At 27.6% G+C, this 17,792-nt stretch overlaps 1 protein-coding gene and 1 non-coding gene across 8 annotated transcripts in view; one reads left to right on the top strand and one right to left on the bottom strand.

The window, feature by feature from the left end:
* The window catches only part of LOC130673341 (E3 ubiquitin-protein ligase MYCBP2), a 229,073-nt gene that overhangs the window by 29,080 nt on the left and 182,201 nt on the right, over positions 1 to 17,792 (top strand). The window lies entirely within an intron of this gene.
* On the bottom strand, positions 791 to 912 carry LOC130674071 (5S ribosomal RNA). The gene has a single exon (XR_008990966.1). It is a non-coding gene; the product is annotated as a 5S ribosomal RNA (ribosomal RNA).

Raw genomic sequence — 17,792 nt, 5'->3', positions numbered from 1 at the left:
GGGATTCTACGGTTTCCGTGGCGCCGCTAAATGACCCTGAATTCTTGTAGAACTCGACGACATAGGACTTTCTTAAAGAATAAAATTTCTCGATATCTCGATTAGTTTTTGAGAAAAATGCGATTTTTTCAAAAAAGTTAAATATTTCATAGATTTTAATATCTTTAATTTTTTTGTATTTTTTTCCGGAAAGTGCATTTGAAAACGAAAATTTTGAAAAAAAAAAAAAAAACGTCTGAATTAGTTCATTTTTGAAGAAGTTATAGGTATTTGAAAAAAAGTATTATTTTGTCGAGTTCTACAAGAATTCGCGATCATTTGGTGGCGCCACGGAAACCGTAGACTTTCCAAAATTTTCGCCGCAAGAATTATCAGTACTCTATTTACTATTTTTCGTATTTTCTTTTACTAATTCCCAAAAATTAAAATTTTCGTTCATTGCAATAAATTCATTTTTCCAAAAATCATTCGGTTTGATACTAAAAAATTTTTATAAATTCTTTTGCGCCACAGTATAATCGAAACTATTTTTAAATTCTTAAATTATGATCGCTAATAATAGTATATTGCGTGGCAAGGGATGAAACGGAGCGATTTCAAATGAGGGTAGTTGACTGATATCACCCGATCTAAAATCGTGTTTCCGTGCCACGCACTATATTTTTCATATTACCCGTATTGATACTGGGCGTTTTAATACCTGGGTTCAGTCGAAATAGCCTAATTTCCTGTCGATGAATGAATTGAAATTAAATTTCATAAAATTTTTATGACAAAAATAAAAAAAAAATGACAACAGCACATGGTGTTCCCAAGCGGTCACCCATCCAAGTACTAACCATGCTCAATGCTGCTTAACTTCAGTGATCGGACGAGAACTGGTGTTTATATCAGCGTGATATGGCCATTGACAATTTTTGTGATATTCAATGACGCATTTAAATAACTGACTCCCAAAATTTGAACAAAATTATAATTTCAATCCATCAGAAGATCCATCTGCACCTGAAAGTTTGAATTTTTGACTCTGATGTTAATTATTATCACTTACTGCTGTTTTCTCACAAGAGAACAGTACGATTTTTTCCTGCTAAATAGGGCAGGAATTTAAATTTTCAGTGCAGGTATGGCGAAAAATGACTACGAGTTACTGAAAGGTTTTAAAAAGACCAGCGTTAAAAATAAACTTTTTGTAGATAGTAATCCTAAAAATAAAAGACCTCAAGTCCTCATACATTCTTAGTTACCAATAAAGGGCAAAGCAATAAACAAATATATATTTAGAAACTTAACAATTATTTAATATTTATGACCAGTAAAACGTAAAAAAAATCACTGCAAGGTATTAACACCGCACATATGTATGTAGCAATAAAATGAGTAGTAAATAGGCACTGAGAACAAGGACAAGTGTATTTTTTAAGCATTTAATTCTTGAGGAATTAGTAATTTACGTGCTGGCCTAATCGTCGACACGTGACAGCTCAAACGTCGGAACTAAAAGTATAGGTGTAGTGTTATAAGAGCGTGTCGAGTTTCAGATCATAATCATTTAAATAATTTTTTTATTTATTTATTTTCTCTCATTTCACTAACCACACAAATCTCACGCGAACAATCGTTACCATTGACTGACCCCTGCACTTGCAAACTTAAAAAACTTTTAACTAATCTTATGTAACACTAACCAATTTTACAACTCCTTTTTCTTTAAAGAAAGAGAGAAAAAAAAAAAACATTATATTGATATTTTAAAAACTCATTTTTTTTTAATATAAGGAAAATTAATTTGAAATCTTATTATTTTAAAAGCTTCGTAATTATTTTATGGAACGGATCAACAAGTGGAGAGTAAATAAGTCTATAAAAACTTTAAGTTATCGAAGTTTAAATAATCTTTTAATTATTACAATTAATTCATTTAATTAATCAAGTAAGTGCTTGATTAATTAGAAAATCTTTTCTTAATGCAACCGATGTTTAAAAAGTTTTGTTGTATTTTTTTATCTCAAGATGATAAATTCAAACCTATTGATTTTAAGAGTCTACTTTAAATCAAATCATATGTTGTTATATCTATTTATATATTTATATATACATAGGCTGTAATATATATATACATATATATTGAACTTGTGTAGATATAGACTTTATACCGGAAGCGCGTGACCTGGCAGAGGGTTGGATTCGTATTTCCGTGGCTACTGGAGTTTCTCCAGTTCCAGCTCCAGTTCCAGTTATAGTTCCATGTTCGCTGTTATATATTTCTTTCGAAAATTTTTTTATTCTTTATACCTTTCGACGTTATATGCTTTTCTCTTACATTTCTTTCTGTATTTCCTTTTATTATATACTTTTTGTTCTTTTATTTTATTATGTCTTGTATCTTTCTTACTCCCACTCGACTTTGACTTGTGAGCTTTGTGCTTTTCCGATTCGACGAGTATAATGGGCCTTGCAGTTCATTGTGAAAGACGCGCGTCCTTTTGTCGTCAAATGTATAGTATGCACTATAGCAGACAGAATTTTTATTCTATTTTTACTCTTTTTCAAATTTTTTTGGCGCCAATTATGAAGAGTTGATGTCTCGAGACCGTGTATTCGTTTTTCGCTATTTTTTCTCTTAAATAAATTATCGACAAGAGGGTCTGCAAACAAATATTTTATTAACTCGTCATTTTGCACGCCTCGGACGCGATAGCGGGAGAGGTTGTGCTCTATAATCGACTTGTCGTGAAAACGGGATTTTCCTACCTTTAATCATTTCTGCTAATTTATTACTTCTTTTATTCGTTATGCAAAAAAAGATTCGTTTTATTTTTAATTTATTTGAATATGAATTCTACTGAGGATTAAAATCATGTTATTTAGTATACATTTTCAATGTATACATTTTTGTTATTAAAAATTGTTTAATATATTTTATTACTGCAGCGTAAATTTTTTTATGTTTCATATTTAAAATAAAAATACTATTTGTTTTTATTTAATTAAATTGACTTGTGACCTACTTTTGATTTTTATGTTCATGTATTGTGCAATCTGGTTATAAGCAATTTCGGACGCTCCACTTACTCTCACGTAAATTGAAATCTTGCTTGTTTGAATGAGTGAGACAAAAATTGCTTATAAGCAGATTGTATTATTTTTATGGGACATTTCATTTCAAATCTAACGATTGTGTAGCTTTGGGTTTTTGATTTGTCTGAAAATTTATTATCTTCTGTTTATTAAAAAAATTTTTGTTAATTTTTTTATCAGCTCGAGTTTATAATAAAATACTTTACGAAAATAGAGAAGTGAACTTCAAAATTTGAGACTATTCCGAATTTTAAGTTGATCATTTTTGGAATTTTACAAAATTTTCGGGTAAAAAAACTTCTGAAACTCGATTTTAAACTCTTGAATTTTTTTAAAGTTATGAAAATGATTACAGTTGAGCTCCATTAACTCGGTCAGTTAGTCTAAATTTCTGAGTTAAAGGATGCTCCTTCTTCCTTAAAAAAGTAAACAATAACGCATGCGCTCTTACATCTACATGAATGACGACATATAAAATATACATGACGCGTAACATATACACAGACATATACAAACGTATAGTATCGAGTGGGAGAAAGTGTAGCTCGTAGTGGGGGTCAAAATTCAGGGGAAGTTCCGAGTTAATGGAGTTCAACTGTGACTTAATATTCGAAAATATCTCAAATTTACAAGTCCACACGGAAAAAAAATTGACTGTTGCTGCAACAAATCGGTCAGGTTGCAGCAATGTGATAAAATCCTGTTGCAGCAACAGTAAAATTTTTTCCGTGCACTTCTATGATTTTTTTTGGAACATTTTTTAAAGAAACTTTTCTTACATGACTCGTTCTTGAGTCAACTTTTTTCTTTTAGTAGCCGTATATTTAAGGTTTTTTGGTTACCGTAAATATAAATTATTGTTTTTTGCAGTAAATAATAAAATATGATCATAAACTACTTAAAAAAATAAGAGTTTTCAAAAAAATTTCTGGATATTCCATTTTAATGATAAAATAAAAATTCGATCGTAAAGCACACTCTGATGCTTCGCATCGTGAATCGTGCAAAAAAATTTTTAAAAAATTTTATATGAAATTATTATTCCAATTATAGTAAAATTAATTTTTAAAAATTCAAGTTCAATTATAAATTTTTAGCGGTGAATTTTAAAAAGGTTAAATAACCAAAAATAAAAATTATTATTTGTATTGAATCATTTACGCGACGAAACGTAAACAGTCTGGTTAAAAACAATAAAACCGAACAATAAACCATAAAATTTTATTATAAATTAAAAATTTTGTTGACATTCAATTTATTTCATAATAAAATAACATAAAATAGGCTTTATATTGTGTGTACATTAAAAGTAATGTGGGATATTTGAGGGCTACTCACTCTCAGTACAAGGATGTCAAGTGCGTAAATATTTATCCACCTATAATCCTCGTAACATTGCCTCAGTCCACACAATCTCGTGATGGTCTGACCTCCTTTATCTTCAAACACTTAAACTTGTCTAACAGTGAACACACATCCTCAATTTTTCTCTCCATTTCTCATAAAACGATTGCACAATCTCAGTCAAAAAAAAAAAAAAAAAAAATATATGCAAACATTAAATTCACTCATTTAAATATAATAATTAATTCATATTATTAGCATTTCTTTATACTCTTTTAACCTCATGTTCAACTCATATAAAATAGAAAGACCAAATAGCTGAGCCTAAACAAACATAATAAAGGCAAATTAATAATGGCAAAATAAATAAATTATTTGAACCTTTAAAAAATATAAATTTATAAATAAACTCGTTGGTTTTGGTTCACATGCTCAGTTCTACTCCAGGGAACATTTTCTGCGTATAAAAATTTTAAATATGACTCACTATACCCGTTGGGAAAAAAATGTTGGATGTATTTAACCGTATACACATAACGGATATATAAAATATAAAATATATATAAGTATATGAAAAGAAACAACTTCCAACTCTTTTCTACGCATTTTTATTGTGCATAAATATGACAAGATCTGAGACATACACCAACGTTATAAGATTTTCTCTTTATCTGTATTTATTTTCAGTATTTGTTGTCGTCATTGTTTTTTTTTTGTTTAGATATTCTTTGTTATTCAGTAAATACGATAACTTGTTTGAAATTACGCTATTCCAATAAGTTATCAGTAAAAATAAGTAATTTAAATAACACGGGGAGCTAAATTTTTTTTAGATTTTCGAGGATAATTTATGGGAATTTAATAAAATTTATTAATTTTACATGACTATTAATTTGTTGACAATTTAAAAAATTAAAGCGCAATCTTTAATGAAAATACATGTGATTATTTAAAAATATATGGTCTATGCGATTATCAAAATATTAAGTCGGATTTAAATTCAAAAATTTTTAAAATACAGTTCTAACTTTTTTTTAAAAAATCTTAATTAGTTTTTGATAATTGCGAGTTTATTAAAGTCTCTCTATGAAAATTCTTGTATTTAAAAACTAATTACACATGAAAAAAAAAATTTGCAATTAAAATTCAGGTTTTTAAAATAACCATCAGCTTTAAAATAAATATTATTTAAAATTAATTGACTTGTGGACAATAAAAAAAAAAATTATTTTAATGAAATAAAATAAAATGAGTGATTTTAATTTTTATGACATTTATGACTTGGAAATTAAAAGTTACGTAAAAATAAAGTATATGAATAAGTCAATTTATAATGATATTTATATTTAATATTTCTGACTGATTTTAACTCGTTGATAACTCAGTAATTAGATTTCCAATTTAAAGTAAAATTTTTAGCAGTGTATATGTATATATGTATGTATGTATGTATATATGAATTGATTAACCGTTAAATAAAAATTAACGTCAATTAAACGGTAATATAACCGTGTGTCTTCAATCTAGATTTTTGACTGATTTAAACTTGGTAATAACCTCAAGTTATTTGCTTTAAATTTAGCGGAATTTGTACAGTTTCATTTTTCGCACGCGAGTAAACGAACGGTACTGTCTCTTTTGCTCTTGTACATACTACAGTAAATGGAAGCTTTGTCTAAATTTTTCTCGTAACAAACTGTGAATTTCTAATAAATTAGATAGAGGATCGCTAGATTTTAGAGGTGTTTCGGGCTCTGGTATTTATTTGTAAAAAAATTTTAGATTCGAGATAAAAATTTGAGCAAAATTATCTGTAAACTTTTCTTGGAGGAAAATTTCAAAAGCGTCCTTATGAAAAAAAAAAATTTCAGGTAGATGTCCCTGTTATGGACCATTTTAAAATTAATTACTATTCATTGTTCATTGATGTGTAATTCCTTAATTGCATTTCATATCACGAGATAGCAGTTTTTTTTAGTATCAGTATAAAAAATGGCGGCTATGTTTAAAAATTTGTTAACACATCAAATTTAATGAACTTGCGAAAATAATAGTACGTTTTTTAATATTTTGCAATAGATAACATTTTATTATTTTCATGCTCGGCATTAAATTTATATTGAAAAAAATGAAAAAAGATAAAGAAGTATAAATCTTCATAGGGGTTTAAATTGAGCTTGAGAAAACAACTATTAAAGCATATACACAGCGTGAGTTTTATTGATTTATATTCATACGTAAAAAAAATTTGGTAAATTTACAGAAGAGCGCTCTGTAAATTTAAAATTGTCAGTGCGGTAAAATCTACTATATATGTTACTTATATATGTATGTTCACATGCGACAGAATTCAATGCACGGTATATAAAGCACTAAAAATGTTAAACAAACCGTACAATTTTCATGAAATTTTTATTTTATCCAAAATTTTTTAATACTTTGCAATTGAATTGAGTTGAAGTGAACTGAATGAAATCAATAACTTTTATTGGTATTTGATTATTCATTTGGTCTATTGTCTACAAGAATTCAATAATCACTTTTATCATTTTTTTGTGTGCAAAGTTTTCATTTATTAAATAAATATTCAATTCAACCGTCTGTCGATTTAATTGTTTTTAAATAAAAGAAAAGGGGAAGGTGGGGGGAATAATTTATAAAATAAAATTTGAGACGTGCAAAACGGATCTCGAAAGAACAAAATAATTTTTTTTCAAATGTACGAAGGGTAATCCGGGTGTCGTGGGCAATATGGCTCACAAAAATTTGCTATCAATAATTTAAAAATTTTCAATCAGCTCTCAAAAATTTTATTCAAACTTGAATAATTTAACAGTGACTTTGTTTTATTTATTTAGGGGAGGGAGGGTCAGAGTGGGCCCTTTAATCAAAACTTAATTATAATTTCATTAATTTTTTTAACACATTTACTTCTATTTAGACCCTTGATAATTATTTTCTCTTCATTATGCTGCGTCACTTGAAATTAAAATTGAAAAATCGAAAATTAGGGACAGAGTGGGCTCTCCTAAAAAATTTCGGATTTGATATATTTTATTCTTTACTTTATTTTAACATTTAATTATGAAGGAAAGGGTAAAGGAAAAAGCAAATCAAAACAATCAGTCGATGATACGGCTTGTATTTTTTGTAGCAAATTATACTCAGAATCTTTAGAGCTATGGATTCAATGTGGCCAATGTAAAAATTGGGCCCACGATTCATGTGCCGGTGTTCACAACAAAGTTGTGCAAAGCTACACGTGTGATATTTGCAAATAACTATGAAATAATTGTATTTTAATAATATAAAAAATCATTTTAATAGTCTGCTGTGACATAGTTTTAAAATGTAATTTTATTCTCTTTAACTTTCTTAATAAATTATATTTAATGAACAGTTTTGGTGGTTTATTTAAGCCCTCATTAAACAAGAAATTTCGATAAGATTATCCGTCCAAATTCATTGACGTATAGAAAATTTTGAGGGGCCCACTCTGCTACCCCTTCCCCTATTTATGTTTTTTTCATAAATTAAAATTTTTAATCGAAATTATTGAGCTTCAATTTTCCGACTCGTAAAATTTTCTCAAATCGAATTTTTGTTCTCTTCATTACTAATTTTTGTATACTTCAAATAATTGTTTTCAAATTCTTCATATATTTTTACGCTTATTAAATTTTTTTAAAATTTAACGTCACTGTTTTATAATTAAATTTTTTACTAAAACTTCCAAATTCCCTTAGCTGATCCGCTATTCGCTTCGTTGCCCCACTACACCAAAAGTAATTCACATCATTAACTTTCAGTTTTATAGACGTTAGTTTGATCCGTCAATCAAACGAACGACATTCAATCAAAAATTAAATTGATTAATTATCCGGTATACTTATAAAATTTACATATCCAATTAATTTTTTGTTTAAAAATATTTGCCATTACCTCATAATTGACGTTACTTAAATTGACAGGCTGTCAAATCCTCAACAAAACATCAATAAATTAATGACGTATAAAAAATTTTTTTAAAGTTACAACTCCAGATCAATTTTAAAAAAAATAAACCAGCTCGATTTTAAATGTCAATCCTCGAGATATGTTAATAATCGAATACATATAAGCTAACAACTGACATAAGAAAAGTTTTAATGATATTATTATAAATATAATATATATACGTAAACTTTTCTCTCATTCTTAGTTTAACTTAAACTCTTAAAAATCATCAGACTATATTAATCCCAAGAGGAAGTATCAAGATTACATTTCCCTTGCATTAAAGCCGGAAGTCTCTTTCTCAGGGAATTGAAATCCAGTATAGTTAGAGGTGTACATAAGGGACATAAAACCAGAAATAAGACGACATTAAAATCCATACAAAAAGTTAAGGAAACGAATAATAAAATAATAAGAATAGTAATAAGTACGGAATAAAAAAAAACAATAATAATAATACGTATATGTTGTAAAGATACGCTCTCAGAGGAGTAATTAAAAGTTTGAGAGCCCGGCTCTTGAAATAAAAATAAAAAAAAAAACAAATGAAATAATAATTTGACTGCGTTAATTTGCAAACGCATATAAATTTACGCAGTTTTAAAAATATATAATAGGGAGTAATAAGCGAGTGAGCAAGACCAAGTGTGTTGAAGAAACTGTCAAGACATTTGGGTAGAGAGAATAGAAGTAAAATGAAAGAGAGTGCAAGTACTTTCACGCTTTTCTCTTTTTCAGAGGCTTTTGCTCTCGCGCCTTATTCTACCCCTTCTCTTACTGTTTTTACGACTTTCCGCGGGTTTATTTTTTTTATTTTCTCTTTTCTCTTGTCTCTTGTTGTTTATAAACTACCACCCCTCGGCTTACTATACTTTATATACCTCAGTTTATATACAATACTACCGTACCTGGATGTTTTACGTTTCACTGTAGTAGACCTCTACCACTAGCTCACTTTTCCCGCACTTTCACGGGCTTAATCCAAAGAAAAGACTTCAATTCTTTTCCTACTAATGCATTGCGCTCGTCTATCTCACCGACAAGTACACGTGTCGGTAATAAAACAAGGATATTTGTGTACAAAACAAGTTTTATTATTATATGAAAATTATAAATAGACGACTGAGAAAATGGCCACTAAATTTATTTTTTTAATTTTTTATTGCTATGAATTTTTTTTATTTTATTAAATTTGCCTTTGAGCAATAAAATATTAACAAATAGTAAAATTGAATTTTAATTAAATATTTTATCTCGAAATATATTTTTTTTCATATCAGTAAAATGTTAAAAATTTTTTAATTAACTCACATGAATAAAAATTTTTATTTCGAGTTAAATAAAAAAATTTTAAATTAATTGAATTTTTATTTCCGTTATTTAAAAAGTATTTGAATTTTTTATTTTCCAATTGCTCTTTGATAAAACTAAATATTAATATGTATAAAAATTTGAAAATAAAAAATTTAATTTATACGTAAATTGACGTTGAAGGTGATAAAAAATTTAGGTCATTTAAATATTTATAATGAATTTTATTTCCGAGTTTAAACAAAACAACCCTTAGTATACAAACGAAACAAAGGTTCATTTTAAAAATCAATATATTTTTTATTTTTATTCATATGTTTATAAATAATTTACGTGTGCATACAAATATATAGAGTCGACGTGAATTGATCTCTCCTGTATTCCTTCGTTTTCCCTATACTACATACAGTTTTAACTGTACCATCACATCACTGTTATGTGTTGCCAGTACATACACCCTTGCTAGCATTAATGGACGTGCATACACTCGTGCGGAATCGCGAAACGTTTGATGTTTTTAACTTGTCGGGAGTAAGCCTGAAAACGAGCGATAGACCGTGCAAATATTTTTGCCCATGTATTTATACGTAATTTTTTATAAAATAGGGTGTCGTAAATTTCTTTATTTTATGCGAAATCTATTAACACAATAAAGTTATTTATTTTTAATTATGATTCTGATTATTAATTCATAAACTAGGGGGGGGGGGGTAGATAACGTTTGAAGTCGTACTTTGAATTTTATAAAAGTTTTAATTATTCTCCAGTCGAGTTTCAAATATTTTGTTTTTAACTCGCAGGCGATAAGTTGCAAAATAATTTTTATAAGGCTTTGGATTTTTTAAATTATTCATTTTGAATATTAATATCATCGTTCTTAGTAACAAATTTTCAATTTCACATATTTTTGAGAAAATGATTTTTGGCATTTCCTGTTAGTAATCGTGGTAATAAATTTTGTTGACGCTAGATAGACTTTGGTATAAAATTATTTTTTTGTAAAAATTGTCGCTCAAAAATGGCCGCAAAAAAAAAAATAATTATCGATACTTCGAAAAATTGAGACCTTGATTGTAGCAATACTTTGATATTTATCATGAACAAGAATATCTACTATACTTTCAAGCTTAAAAAATTTTTTTAAGTTTGAAAATTTGACTTGTTTACTTTTTTGGCTCTTGCAAAATTTGTAGAAATAACTTTGATTCGATGCAAATAATTTCTAAATACGAATTATTTACACAGCCCTCATATATATTAGGCCATTTTTTCCAAAATCAAATTTCTTTTCGATCTCTATACCCAATTTTTATTGTACGTCAAAAAATAATTCTGTCATAATTTGTCGTCTTCATTTAAATTTTTTAAGTCGTTTATTATTCAAAATATTGTTCTATACTCGCAGCCAATTCACAACCCATACAAAGTCGCCGAGCTTCGAAAATTTCCCATAGATCGGCCGATGCCTGCAGCCATGGCTTGCAATGATTGGCCAATAAATGACTAACTATACTGGCCCGTGTATGGCGAATCATTTGCAGCCGTCTTTTTGCTTGTAAAAACGGCACACAATTAACCGCCGTTCGTTGGCCAACGGTTTGATCAAGTGCTCTTGATACCAAACTTTTGCCGATGATTGATTGCCGCGATTGGCCAATGCGTTATCATCCGATACTTAGCCGATCTTCGGCCGATGCTTAAAAATTGGCAGCCATTCATGACCCAGTAATGGGCCCATTCTTTTTTTTTGTCTGGGAAGATTAATTTTCTTACAGAAATAAATTTGCTAGAAAATTTTGATTTGTGTATTTTTAAAAATTAAATAGTTTGTTCAATAACGGCAACTGGATTCATTAAAATTAATATTTTTTTATTGAAGTTATAGAAGTAGATGAAAAAATAAAAAAGTTTTTAATTGGGAATAGTTAATTAACACAAGTATAGTTCGGGGCAGTTAATCTCGGACTTTGCCGAGACAAAAAGTTGTGAAGAAAGATGTGGTATTGGAATCGAACGGAGAATTTATCAGTGGACTAGAGTGAGGTCGACGTGAACGATTACATAGAATTCACCTTTTTATTTGCACTAGTCTGTAGTCTAGTCTGTAGTCTGTAGTCTATATTTCGTGGACTGTACTAGCAAACGACTAGAAAGACGACGAGTCGTCGATGAGTTTCAACTAATTAAAGTTCGTTGCTCGAGGCTTTTCGGTACTCAATAAAAGTACGTACACCCTACGGGTAGCTTTTCAGTTTTATAAAATAAAAATACCTAATATATATGTTGATAAAATGAAAATAAATAAATAAAGCAAAAGTACTAACGATACAGGGGAACAGTAGTAAAGAAAAAAGGTGACATGGTGAGAGATTGCAAAAGAGAAATTGGGAAAAATGAAAATATACTAGTGGTACAGTGAGAGAAAGAGGACGAGAAATCGTAGGAAGTGGAAACGGGCATAGCGTTTACGCTTCAATTCAAATCAACTCAAAGCTTATTTTACTGTCATTTCTCTATTTTATTCTTTGTTTACTTCTCTTTTAACTCTATCCTATCTCGTCATTCATTTCCATTCAGTGACTTATCGATTTTTAACTCTCTGATACAAAGATCAAGTTCACTGATTTACCAATTAAAAAGTATCATATTTCAAGTTAAATTTAAAAAAAATTATGCTTCATTATTTTGTTCTTTGAATTTAAATTTATTGAGTTGGAATTAAATTGAATTTATAAATAATACGAAATCTATAAATCAAATTTTTTTTTTTTTAATTGTCCATGGAGGCAGGAGACGTCAAAGAGCAATTCGGACCTCTCGCTGTTGCTTTAAAAATTTTTTAAATCTGAAATCGGACAGAAATTTGTATTTAGATTCGGATATATCCGGGCGAAATTGTATACATGATATATATTTATATGTATTTCGCATATATACAATTTCGCCAGGATATATTTCAGATGGATATTTTTTCACATGGGTTTTTAAATCAATTATATGTGAAATTAAATTATTGTAATTTTGACCTTTACGTTGCATTACGAATTATAAGCAAATCAGACTTATGGGATTAATATAGACTTATAGTATCTGGGTTGAATTTAAATAAGCTTTTATAAAATATATATTATATATTCATATAAAGTGGCTTATATTGCTGTCACTTGTGAAGATAATAGTGTCCACCATGATTACTATTTTTTTACAAACATCGTTTTTCTTTCTATTTGATAAAAAAAATTAACGTAGGGGAGAGGGGAGCAGAGTGGACCGTTTAAAGAAAAAAATTATAATATCATTAATTTTTATTACGCGTTTTCTTCTTTTTAGACCCTTGATACCTATTGATACCTATTTGGATTAATTCTCAGAGTATGTTGATTAAAAGATGAAAATATTTTAATTAATAATTCACTTGAAAAAAAATAATACGCAGTTAGAAATTTTGTGTTAAATTTAACACAAGTTTTTGTGTTAATTCAAGATAACGCGTTTGGGTTGATGGTTAACACAAATTTTATGTTAAATATATGAACACAGAATCTGTTTTTTTAATTTTTTTCTGAGTAAATTTAACAGTTTTATTTTGTCAAAATTCACGAATAGGGGAGAGGGGGGCAGAGTGGGCCCTTTAAGGAAAATGATTATAATATCGTTCATTTGTTTAACGCGTTTACTTCTTTTTAGACCCTTGATACTTATTTTCACTTCGTTATGCTGTGTCCATTAAAATTGAAAAATCGAAAATTAGGGGCAAAGTGGGCCCTACAAAAAATTGCGGATTTGATATTTTTTATTCTTTACATGTGTGATATTTGCAAGTAACTATAAAACAATTGTGTTTTAATAGTCTGCTGCGATATAACTTTAAAACGTAATTTTACTATCTTTAACTTTGTTAATAAATTATATTTAATGAACAGTTTTGGTGGTCTATTTTAGCCCTCATTATATAAGAAATTTTGATAAGCTCATTATCCGTTCGAATTTATTGGCGTATAGAAAATTTTAAGGGACCTACTTTGCCCCCTCCTCCCTTAATTGAGATCATTAAATAATTGGCATCCAGCTGTTATTTTTTATGCTAACTAATGATTATTTATCTAAACATACCGTAATTTTAGTAATTATTAATTACTAATTACGTATCTAATAAAAGTAAAATTTTTTTTTTACAAATAAAAGTCCATAAAAATCAGTGCTAATTAGTTTGAATTGAATAATAAAAGACATGAATTTTAAAAAGAATAAAAAATTGAAATGTACATGAGAAAAAAAAAGAAGAGAACAATTCGTATAATTTTTTATAAAAACTAGCTCATGAATTTAAATTAATATATTCATCTTGAAAAAAGAGTCTTGGCGTTAATTTTAATAAAAAGAATTTTTTTTATAATTGAATATTTTTTGAAATTTCATTCTTTCTTAAACGATGAATATTCAGTGAATCTTAAGAGAAAAATTCAAATAATTCAACGGCAGAACGTGATTTGGTGGTCAGAGTAAGAAGAAATCAAACATCGTTAGATAAAAAATCGTATAAAAAGATTTTATGGGAATTTTCAGTCTGTTAATGGCGTCTAACCTCACATTCAAAGTATCCTAGATTTTTCTCCGTGCAAAAAAAAAGAACATCTCTTCACCGCAGCATTGCCTGAGGTTATTCGTAAACGTTTCGATTTCAAATATTTTTTTTATTACTCCTGAATTTATTTTATTATAATTTTTTTATTTTATTTCCCCGTCTCTCTTACGCTTCATCTTTTTTTCTGGTCTTGAGCGGTAGATGATTATGATAACGATGATAACAATGCTTTGCGAAATAGTATAGCGCCAACGACAAAGCTACGAAGAGAAGTAGAAAGCTTCTTCTTTGCATTGCAGCTTTGTGTATTGTGTTAATAATATAAACCCTTGGCCGTAATGCAATAGTTAGAATAAAACGAAATAAGAGGAGAGACTAAAAAGGACAATGCTTTCAAAAGCTTCCGGTGTAAATTTCCTGTAAATTTATCATTTCCGCATTATATTAATGGTGATTATCTAATTATTATTCAATTTGTGTATTATGTTCTTTTAATGATATATATATATATATATATATATATATAAGTTTCTTCCTTTCTCCGGAATTTCGCTTTAATATCCTTTAGTTTTGAAACAACATCTCATTATATAAACATATATATTATTCAAATTTATATAATAGAAATATCATAGATCTGTATGCTAACGCATAGCCGCCGTTTTACAAAATACATATATATAGTAATTTTAATAATTTAGAAGATTTGTTGATTTTGAATTTGTTAGGAATATTTAGAAATTTTTAAGTCTGATTTGACTCGTTTATTTGAGAAATTCCATAAGTCTAGAAAACAAAATTTTTCAGGAAACACAAAAAACATTTTTTTTGAAAATCTTGACATTAAAAGAATAAATAAATAATTGAATACAATAATGTTAGCGTCTCTGGAAAAGATTCCAACAAGAAAAATTTAATTTTTTAACTGAAACTACTTAAAAAAATTATTTGAAATTGATTGACTTGGGGTTTCTCAACCAAACGGAAAAAAAGGTTATAAAATCAATGTTTTTTTAAATGGTTCCACTCAAATCATTTATTACAGTGATAAAATGAAGTATTAAATATGTATTTGAACTCTGTAACTCAGAAATTACAAAAAAATTATAATTAATTTAAACATTTTAATTAGTCATATAACAGTCAGCAATAAAACGACATTTGAAATTAATTTCCCAAAAAAGCGCGAATTTTAAATAAAAAAAAAAAAAATTATTTCTGTAAAACTAAAACTGCATATGTTTATTTGAGTCAATGACTTATGGGGTTTCTCAATTAAATGAAATTGCTGTCACCCCGTTAATTTTTTTTTAACGCTGATTTGATGCATATTTTGATTGATTTCTATGGAGAGACATCCAAGGAACCCAAAAATGAAAAAAACCCAATTTCGTAAAAAACATGACTTATGGGGTTTCTCAAATAAACGATTCATTTACATGATAGGTGAGTTTTCAAATAGACGTGCACAAAAAAAGAATTTCTTAACATAAAAAATTTTTATTTGTCCCAAAAATTTTTTTGCATCGTCTCATATTTTCAATGAAAATTTAATGACTCCAAAAGAAATATTTACTGTCATGAAATTTGATATCGACATGAATTTAACGAATTCAACGGAAGTCTTAATATTTGATAACAGAATTTAGTTACTGGCAGGAAACTCATTAATTATTCTTTGTTTTAATTTTTTATTCAACTTCTGGAGAACTTTATGAGATTAACATACAGGAGTTTAAATTATGATTAAAAAAATTGATATCTGACAGTTTTTTTCTGAATGAATGAAAAATTGAATTTGAAAATTTTCATTACTGTTCAGTACGATTTTCAGTTAGAAAATTTTTTTACTGAGCTTTTATGTTCGAACTCGTTAGATATGAACGAATAGTTAATAAAATCATTCATGAATTGAATGTACAGAAAATAGTATAATTATTCTATATAAATAAATTTAAATCTCAATAAATTCAAATTAAAATTTAAATAATAAAAATAGTGTTTTCAGTTGCTCAATATGTGATTATTTATACAAATTTACTGGAAGTGATGCATAAATTTTCGAATAATCTTTGTTGTGGCCATAAATAATCCTATTAAAAACAAAATTTATTTATATTGTAAATACATAAAATTTCATGTTAAATTCTGCTTTTAAAACATTTTTTTTTTTTTTTTTATTTACCACAATAGGCGTCAATAGAGACACGAACAAAAATTAATCGTTTGTAGTCGAAACAGTCACGTACACAAGCTTTTACCTACACACCATTTCTATTGATTGTCTATTAAAATAAATTGAAGAGTACACACGTATTGTTTTATATTTTAGTTTTTTATCACTCGTATAAAACATTGTTTTATTCAATTTCTCTTTCATTTTTGGAGCTTGATTATCAGTACATATTCTCCATTGTTAGCCAGTTGAAAAACAACGTTACTAAAATAAATAAATTTTAATTTACATTTAAATATTTTAAAATCATAAATCAAATATAATTATGATACTAAATTTACCCGACGTCTAATGATTTTTGAATGTTTTTAAAAACAATAAATTATAAAAAAAAAATATTTCAAAAAATTGCGCCTATAGTTTTTTTAATTTTCTATATGTGCATATTTTTAGATTTTTTTTTTTTTGTAATCAATTGGTTGAAAAATAAATTAAAAAATTTTTAATTGTCTGCTAACTTCAGAACCATATGAGGTAAGTGACCCCTTCATCGGCCAGGCCCCCTTTATCGGCCACTTAGTCGAAAAATCGAGATATTTCCACAATAAGTACGTATTCATGCGTAAATAGTTTTAAAAAAAAAAGGTAAATTTAATCTAGTTTAGATTAAACATACTTTGATTTTTGTAAAAATTCATTTTATAATTTAAAAAAAAATAGTAGTGCGTCAGATGCGATTTCTGATAATTTCTTATCAGGTAGGTTAAGGTTTCTTGTTTTTTCAATAACCGATTACTAATTAAAAATAACAATAAAAGTCCGATTTTTTTTTTGTAATCTAACTAGCTCATTTCATAGTAATTTTAGGAGTTGAAAATTTAATAATTTCTGTCTAATTTATATTAAAAATAGGGTGGCCGAATAAAGGTACAAGAAAATTACCTCTGTATGCATTATTGGCCACCTTAGTTTTATTTTTTTTTTGAGGTTATCAGCATTTATATGCAAAATAGTCAATTTAATTTGTTAATGTCAAAATAAATAAACAAATTGATTAAGATATATTTTAAAGTAAATATAAATATTTAGAATAGATGTAAATAAATTATATACATTCGATTAGCTAAAATTTTATCTAAAAGGTGACCGACGAAGGGGGTCTACGCAGGCCGATAGAGGGAACAGCTAGACCGATAGAGGGGACATCAGAAATTGAAGTTATTTTCATTTATTATTTAATTTCTAATAAATATTTTTACATAAATTTTTTTGAAATTTGAAATTAAATGTATAAATTTC

This window comes from Microplitis mediator, chromosome 8, assembly GCF_029852145.1.
Source record: "Microplitis mediator isolate UGA2020A chromosome 8, iyMicMedi2.1, whole genome shotgun sequence".
Classification (NCBI taxonomy): domain Eukaryota; kingdom Metazoa; phylum Arthropoda; class Insecta; order Hymenoptera; family Braconidae; genus Microplitis; species Microplitis mediator.
This window is presented reverse-complemented; position numbering and strand designations above follow the sequence as displayed.